Source organism: Miniopterus natalensis, chromosome 1 (assembly GCF_054644295.1).
Source record: "Miniopterus natalensis isolate mMinNat1 chromosome 1, mMinNat1.hap1, whole genome shotgun sequence".
Classification (NCBI taxonomy): domain Eukaryota; kingdom Metazoa; phylum Chordata; class Mammalia; order Chiroptera; family Miniopteridae; genus Miniopterus; species Miniopterus natalensis.
In genome coordinates, this window is record NC_142081.1 from 79,403,729 (window position 1) to 79,413,208 (window position 9,480).

The following is a 9,480-nucleotide window of genomic DNA, read 5'->3' on the forward strand; positions in this document are numbered from 1 at the left end:
ATAATTGCCTAGAATTTATTATGCTGCATTTTAATTGGCAGTCCTTCTCCTGCCTCCCCCACCCCTTCTATCAGTAGCAAGACATAGAAAGGTATCCGATATACAAAAATTTAAAACATACACATATGCAACCAATGATATTAAAATTTCCTAAAGAATTATAAGTAATGTTTGTAACCCCTAGAACCAGTAACCAAGGCTGGCATTATTGATGGTGAGAAGGTTGCTAAAGTCCATGCAAATCCTTCTGATTGCTTCATGAGTCCTCTCCATAGTCTACTGCTAAGTTCTAAATACTCATTTTTTTCTCTTTATATCATCAATAGATGTCATCTACTAGAAGGCCTCTAAAAAGAAATACTAAGTGAAAGGTTGATAAGACATGACTTAGTGAAAATCAGCCATAGACAAAACTTGGAAAGACTAAGATGAATCTGAGATTCTTGAGTTAATTCTTAATCTACCCTTCCAAAATTCTCCACTATCCCATAGTACCCACCCATTTTTTTCCTGCATTTATAGTTTGTATTCCCTTTAGTGTTCACTTACCATAATATAATAAACATATTCTTGGGGCATCAAGCCTCCTCTTTCCTACTGGAGGTTGAGGGGACTAAGGTGATAAAGGGAAATGTAAGCTCATTTTTGCCTCCTTTAGCCTTGGCCCCTGTGGAGATAACAAAGCCCAGCACTGCTCTGAACTTTTGTGGTCACCACCCTAGGCCATGTCATGGGGTTTTCCCTTGAATACAAGTATGCAATATCAACCTGTAGGCTGAAACTTAGGAAAGACCCCCCAGAAACTATAGAAGAGTTTGGGAAGAGAGGGACAAACCAGAATATCAGGCAAGAAACATGAAAAGGAGTTTTAGAAGGCTTAGAGAATAGGACCTAGAAGGAAAGAAAACCAGCACAGCCTCTGAGACAGAATGGAGGTCACGGGGTCCCTTTCCTGAAATTCCTGAAAACTCTTTAACTTAACATCAAAGGCTAGGTAAAATGACTTACCAGAAAAAGTAAATTAATTTCTCATAATTATTAAAGTTCTTCAAACTCAGAGGTTTATCAAATATTTAGTTTGGTTCTCCACTTTTTATAAACATGTTAAAATCCCATTAAAAGCCTAAGGCCAACTGCTTCAGAATCACATATAAAAAATAGTGAAAATAAAGTAGCAGTGTTTGTGATTAAACTGAAAAGAAAGAGGGATCCTGACACCCAGCACCCTACACCCAGTATGGAAAGGAGCACTTCAGACCTGTATCAGGTACATTAGTTTTTTTTCTAGGTCCCAGAATCCTGAACCTTTGTCAGCATCTGTGGCTCTGGTGGCCTGTCTCTCTGAACCTCATGTCCACCAAGCCCCTTGCTGAACAATGTTCAGCATGTGGCACTGTCTCCAGGACAGATCATTTTTGGGGGGCAGAGGAAGTTTGCCTTTATTTTGTGCCTGCCTCATGCCAGGCTCAATGGCATGTGCTACCATTCATTCTCACTTTGGTACTTTGGATGGTTGAGATGGCATTCAAAAGTAGGGGTGTGGCTCTGGTGTGTGGCTCAGTTCATTGGAGTATCTTCCCGTACACCAAAAGGTTGAGGGTTCAATTCCCAGTCAGGACACATATCTAGGTGGCAGGTTTGATCCCTGGTTGGAGTACCTACGAGAGGCAAGCAAGTGATGTCTCCCTCTCTCTCTCCCTCTCTCTCTCCCTTCCTTAATCTCTCTGAAAATAAAAATAAAAAACATATTCCTGGGTGAGAATTTTTTTTAAAAAAAGTGGGGGTGTGGGAGAGAACTGAAAAGACTCCAAAAGATTGAAAAATTGAAAGTCTGTGTGGCTTTTATTGATATTAGTTCGATTGGTCTAGATCTACACTGTAGGATGAGTTTTGACAAAATTAAGAGCACTTAGCTTTAAAATAAATGGTGTTGATTAATCCAACCATAAAAAATGTGCAAAGAAGTACCAGCCTGATGCCCTTTCCTTACCAAGAATGACAGGTTGAAAAATAGATGATGGCAATGGATTTTCAGATCCTGTTTTTCAATGTAAACAAATAGATTCCCCCAAGTAGTTAGCTGCAAGTTGCATTAACCCAAAGCAACAAAGAATAGTTTAAAGTAGTAAAAGCAAAGAATAGTTTTAAGGAATATTACTAGGAATATATCTGCTTCCTTCTGTAGCCGAAAAACAGGTTTTGAAATACAGGCCTCCTGTAAATTGCTAATAAATGCCAACCACCCAAGAACGAGCTGATGATGAAAGAATTAAAAATCACCACTTGAATGGCGTTCCTGGTTGGATCCGTCTTTCCCCAGAGCACTGACCTTTCCGGGACTTCAGTCTGCGTGAGGGGCCCCACCCACCCGGCTACTGGTTTAAGGGGCGCTGTGAAAGGCTCCTTTCGACCCCCTCCCCCCATTACGCCACCACTGCGAGCCAGTGCTTGAAATTAATCAAGGGCCCCTTCTGGGCAAGGGATTCCTCTTCGAGAGGAAGGGAACCGGACACTCCTCTGCCTTCCCGCCCCCTGGCCCCCCGCCCCTGCTCCCCAGAGCTCCGCAGACAAAGCGCCGGGCCTGGGGGGCGCGGGGGCCGCGGGCCCGTCCCCGCCAGGCAGCTGCTGTTTGAACCCAGCCCTGACCGTAAAATCAAAAGTGGGTCGGAGGGAAGCGGTAAACACTGTGCAATGAGCCTTTTGAAGGCAGCTGATGCCTCCTTCGGGGTGACACGCTGCGGCTGATGAGCGTGGATGAGGTGGGGTTTGCGGTAAGTGCCTCATCAGTATCCTCATCATGCGCGTGTTGCTCCGCCGCGCCGCGCGCCCTGACTTGATTGTAATTGCCCGAATCTGCTCCCGCTGCTCGGGCGCGCACCGTAATATGCAATAAAACAGCAAGAAGTGAATGTTAACCATCTGAGTTCTGACACGGCGGCTCTGCGGTTCAAGATCTCCATTAAGGAAGCTCCCCCACCCCCCCACCCCACCCCCAAAAAAAGCCCGTAAGAAAAGAAGGAATGGAAAAAATTCCCAGGGTCTGGGCTTCTGCGATCAAGGGGACAGTCCAAAAATTCGGGCGCCTTCCTGGGTCCTCACAGGTAGAGACTAACAGGTCGTTTCCCGGTATTTATTTATTTATACTTTGATTTTTTACATCCCAGGTGTCCCTGCTTTTGCTCCTTAGCTGCAATGGCTGCCCGGCCCCGGCCTTGCCCAGGTGTGGATGGCAGGCAGCCCGGGCCTGGCGGTGCCCTGGGGGTGCAGGGGGCTGGTTCAGACACTGAATTTCTAAGATCCGATGTTCAGCAAGTCAAAGAGGCAGACACCTGAAGCACTGCTTAATCAAATCGCCCAGGGCCGGTTGCTTGGTTGTCAACTTCCTAACATGCAGGGTGACATACATTGTCTCTTCTGTGCTTGCTGCAGTCTTCACACACCTAGGGAGCCTCATTCAGTACTTTGAAATTAAAACTTACACTCTTGCGGGCACCTGGGAAACCAATGGGTGTGTGTGAGATGATCCCCAGGTCTGTGCATTTCGCCTTCGATTGTAAGAAAACCTCTGGCTGAGAAAGGAGACCTTGGTCAGGTGAGCCTGGAGTGAGTGGAATATTGTAAACTGGGTAGGGGAGGGATTGTAGCGTATTTTTAAAGAAATAACATAATTTTCTTAGTTAAGTAAAGTTAGAATTTGTACAAAGGTATCATTTTCTGTCTGAATTTCAGTGTAGATTCTAATGATAAATATGCACACTTGAAAATCTAATTTCAATATTACAAACCTACTTTTCTTAGCCTTACCTCCCTTTCTTCTACCCTGGAATGAACCATAATTGCTTATCATTTGGAGGTAAAAGCTACTATCCAACCTATTGTCTACTTAGGAGCACTTCTTAAAGCATCTCAAAGAAAATACCATATTCTTTACAGTTTCCTGTTAATTGAGCCCTTTGGAAGCCAGTAGCAATGGTAACTTCAGAATGAGATTTTAATTACATATAGAAACCTTTACCATTGTTTTTCATTTTAAAGAAAGTAGGGTTTGCTCAATAGCATTTATTCTTTTATCCCTCCCCATTTCCAATAGCAATGTCTTTTCAGAACTTTACAAATGCTGTTTGTTTGGACAGTGGGTTTTCTCCTTGCTGAAAAGAAAAGAAAGAAAAGAAAAAGAAAAACCCTCACATCTGAAACTAATGAATTCAGCCTGCACCCCCACTTGGAAGCCCCTCAAACAGATGGAGTTTCATTAACTGTTTGAATATCTGTATCAGTAACTGCTCAAGAGAAACAATTCCTGCCCACGTGGATAATTAATAGAGCACTTCACAGAAAAAGACCATCTCTTACTGTAGCTACCTGGCCCTTGCTTAGCAAACCTGTCAGGTTTCACTTCTTTCTGCAGCCAGAAAGCATCTCTTCATAGGGAGTGGCTGGCTGACCTCTTCCCTGCAACTGCTTCCAGGTCTCACCTGCATTCCTGGTAGGTTCACTGTGGGTCTGCACAGAAGAGAATGAAATTACCCCGTGGCTGGTACCCTCAAGAATGCTGTAGGAGGCAGCCTTTCTCTCCACCCCAAAGACGTGCCCTAGCTTGGTGCTCACCAGACCCTCTCTTTGATAATGGCCTGTCCATCTTTTATGATTAAGCAAGATCTAACCCTGAGTTTTTGGTTCAGATTCCCATGTAGGGTCATTACTTTCCAACTTTTGAACACGCCTCCCACTCCCAATTCTGGTAGAGAAAATCTTTCCATTTATTTCCTGCCTTACCTAGATGTGTGACGTTAGAGGTGCTATGGTGACCCACACTATTGTTTTCTAAGAAGTGGCTGAATTTCAGCAGTGGGTGATTCCAGGGTAGAGTCCTGGCTCTTCTAATTCATTTGGCAATATTTTGCAGTTTATAAAAGATGTTCCCTTAATGGGTAATGTATGAATGAAGGAGTATTAGGAGTTTTGATGTCTTAAAGGTAGGCATATTAAATGAATACAATTTTTTCAAACAGGGCTTTTACTTATTTTTATTTTTAATTAAATGTATCGAGTTAACACTGGTTAATAATATTATATAAATTTCAGGTGTATACAACATTATCATTATACATTTGTATACTCTTATCATGTGCTCACCACTAGAAGTCATTTCCTTTTTTTACCATATATTTGACCCCAAAACAGGGTTTTTAAAAAGTCAAAAGAATAAGAATTAGAGAAGCAAGAATGGATAAACTGTGTAAATACACAATGTCCAGTGAAGGTGAGAGTACCTAAAATCAGGGTGCTGCCGGGAGGGAAGAAGTTAAGCCAGGAAATGTTTTCAAATATTCATGTTACCCTTAGACTAGCAAATTTCTTTGCAGAAACTGATGTTTGTGCCATTTTTTAAGAAACTGGTTATAAAGAATTTGCAAATAAGCAAATACTAAGTGATTTATAAAACATTTGGTGCAAGGGAGGTTTTTAAGATTCTGTCCTTAACTAATATCAATTCAGTAAATATGATAGCCCAGAGCAGTAGTAAATTGAAAAGGAACTACATAGTAGAACTTTCTAGATATAGAATATGTCTAAGCTTTTAAATGCATAGTCCAAGTACTGCAGGTACACATACACACACCCGCACCCACACGCACCCACACATATGAGTTCATGTAAATCTAAAGTAAGGGTTTGCAAGAGAGTTTGCCCCCAAAGTAGTTTTCTACATAAGCAATTAAGAGAAAATAGGGAAGGGAGGAAAATGAAGTCTGAAATGTAAAAAGCTTTTGTTAAATGGCAGGTTTAATCAGGAAGAATGCATAAGTCAGCTTTTAGATGGTGTGTCTTAGAGAATCTGATTGGATTCAGACTGGTAAGTTCCGGCTGTGAATTCTGCACAAGTTCATTTCAAAAAGGTTCCAGGAAAAACAAAACAAAACAAAAAAACCCTGCAGTAACATTTCAGCATTAATAGATGGGGTTGCCATGGGCACCAGAGAGAAGCTCAGGATAAGGACTGCGCCTGAGGTTAGCTGTGGGGGATGGGCATGAAGCGGGGACACAATATGTGGGGCCTGGCCCCATCAGCTGGACCGTAGTGTCTTCATTCCACAGGAGCTCAGCAAATGCTGTGTGGTGTTGGTCAGTGGAAGAGAATGGGTCTGTACACTTGGGATATGCTTGTGAAGTGAGAAATAACTGATGCCCTCGCATTTACAGAGAGAGAAACTGAAGTTCCCTGTCCAGGCCGTATGACGATGCGGCTCCCCAGACGCAGTGCTGCCCGGGTGCGCTCTAGTTTAGGGAAGAGCCTGGACAGGCGTCCTTCCTGATTGCAGGTTAGCTCAGGTCAGAATTACCCCAAGTTGCAAATATAGACAGAGTTTGGTCAGCTCATGTGGCCCTGGGCCAAAACCAGCCAAAGAATAGGGAAGGACTTAGTTCTGTCCAGAGCGAAATCTGGAATTTGAGTTTATTCAAGCAGAGGTTTGGAATGGCCCAACTTAATCACCCCTCCTGATGCTTGGGACCTCCCACAGCAGCCTGGACAGACCCAGAGGACCAGGGGAAAAATGTGTCCTCGGGTCAGAGCTACATCCCTGGGTTGAAAAGAGCAATTCAATGTATTATATTTCATTCCATGAACGGATAGAAGGAGCTTTATTGATTAATGGCAAGCTCACAGTACAGAGACTGTCAGTATTAGCATCATAAGGAGAATGTCTTAAAGGCCATGGAAATGGTGGCTGTTACAGGTACAGCATAGAAACCCAAATGTTGGTGAGTAAGACATCCCTGCCTTTTCTAAACTGGGGGCAAAATCCACTAGGCAAGGATCTGATCTTGATGCATTTCTTTCAGCCAATAAGGAGAACTTCGAAAGAGAAAGAAATCCGTGGAATAAACTAGAAATGTGCCTCAAGACAGACAAAGGGAATGCAAAATTAAATTCTTGATGTGAAAGGGAAGACACAATGAAACCCTCTGGACGAGATACCTTTGGAGAACATTTCAGTTTCACTGTTTCTTTTCTTTCTTGCTTGCGTTATTTTTTTTTTTTTTTCACAGATATGCTCTGTGGAATGCCTGAAAGCTTTTTTTATTATTTCTTTTTTTTTTTTTCCTTTTTACTATGTGGTATACATTTATTTTTCTACCTCCCTTCCATGTTGAAGCAGTTCCCATTTTTCTAGCTTTGTTTCTAACACCTGGCTGCGACCAACAATACCTTCCATTGAATCCTTTCTTTCATCTCTCAGTTTCTCTTATTTCCATCTCTCTTTCCCTTCACCTCCTTTCCCTCTTATTAACCCTTGTAGTTCCATTGTCACTCTCATAAAGACACACTTCCCTTTTTTTCCAAGCCTAACCTATTTTTCAACATAAACTCAAGTTCATATCCATGATTCTATTTAACTAGATTTATGGACTCAGTCTTATTAGCAAACAGGGACCTCTTATATTAATTTATTATATATTATATAATTTTGCGTTTGTTCTGAGGGTGCTTGTAAGATGCTACTTTCCTTAGGAGAATGGAGAATATTTTAGCCTGGGTATAGAACATCTCCACAAACAGCTTTAGATTGTATCAACCTGCTAAGTCACTGACTTCCAATGGTCTCTGACATTAAATTATGACATGATGTCATTTGTCAGTTTTCCATAGTGTTTTTTCTTATGGAAGGGTGATGAGTATTCCATGAGTGGCACTTATGTCAAGAAAACATTTTTAGGAAGCTAAACTTATCCAAGATTTAAAATTTAAAATTGCCAGATAATTTCAGTATCTGAAGCTCCTTTCCAGACACACCCATGATGTTTGGGTGCATACAAAATTATTCACCATGAAAACTCAATTTTATGAAAAGGAGTTATCTCATTGACAGTCCCCCCCCCCCCATTTGTGAATATTTGCTTTTTGCTGCATTCTTCCACAAGTTTGTATTTTGATGTTATATCTCTCTGTATAATGCTCTGAAACATAAGGAAAGAAATAATATTCTTGAAAATCAGGGATTATCTTTGCTTGTGGATATGGAAGATGTAAGCTTTTCTGCTTTTCTTTAAATAACATAAAATAAAGTCAGAGAAAATATAAAGTCAAAATGTACTTACTTATCAGAAAAAAGTCTTCCTTTAAATCTAACCAGAGAGAGATTAAAAAAAAAAAAAATTAACACTTTGACTAACTATTCAAAGTTTATATCACTTAAGTATCTTTAAGAAACATGTTGGAAAATTGATAAATGTGGCATTATATTTCACATGAATCAACAATGAAATTTTTTATAAACTTAATCAACTTGGAAATTTTTTTTCTGATGATCTTTTCTACTTCGGAAATAAGGCTTAAGGAAAGAACTTTTTTTTTCCTTCTCTTTCAAGGAAAAGTTTTCTTTTACTATAACAGAAATAAATATTTACTTTAAAAAACATTTATAGGAGTAAAGCCTTGAGTGAATGGAAACTGAAAAACTGAGAGATAAACTTTTTGGATATATCTCAGTGACAAAGGAATGTTATTTTCGTGACAATATAATCACTTAATAAGCACAGTAGTTTGAAAATAAGTGAAATAAATCATCTTGAGGAAAAGACTATAATCAGAATTAAATTGAAATATGAAATATTTAGAAAATCTTAGAAAATACTTAAAGTAATATTTAAAAAATATTTTAAAGTTTTTTTTTCAAATTTAGAAAATCTATTAACTCTACATTTTCAGAACAATCAGAACAAAAAGGCTCAGGCACCCCTAACAATCATGGAGTACAGAACCGACCACCACAATGTTTTAAGTAGCCACAAAACTGCAAAGAGAGCCGTGCATCCAAAACTCACCACAGATGAGTTTTTATGTGTTACATCTAATGTCAAATGCATATTAAAAATTACTAGGAAGATAGTTATGGCAAATTACCTTTTTGTCTTAGGAACAGTTTCACTTTTTATTTTAGTATTCTTTCCTCTTTTCTTTGTCATCACTTACAGCATAAACTTTCATTTTCATCAATTGGACTTAAACAATAATATTTTAATTTCCACTGTGTTCTAGGAATGTTTTAGCATTTCTTTTATTCATGAATTCAGAGGTATTGTTCCAGTAAAATGTGCTTTCAGGATTGCTGAGCATATCATATTCTTTTAATAGGCAACAGTCATTTTCTCCAAGTACATTATGTCTCTCTGTGTCAGTCTAACAATTATATGCTATTGGTCTGTGTCATTTTCTAGGGGATTCCCTGTCTACTATGCACCACTTTTGACCATTTCACTTCATTCAACATGCTCTCTAATTGCCATATCAAAAGTTTACTTGAACTCATTTTTAAATATAATGCATTTGACCATAAAATCATGCATTTGCAGCTGAGTATGCATTTACATCAAACTTATAGCTTTAATTTCCACTTAGGAGAAAAGCCTCATATTTTAATGCAGGTTCTGAATGCAGATTTACTATAAAATAAGTGAATAATAATGGCAGGTTAT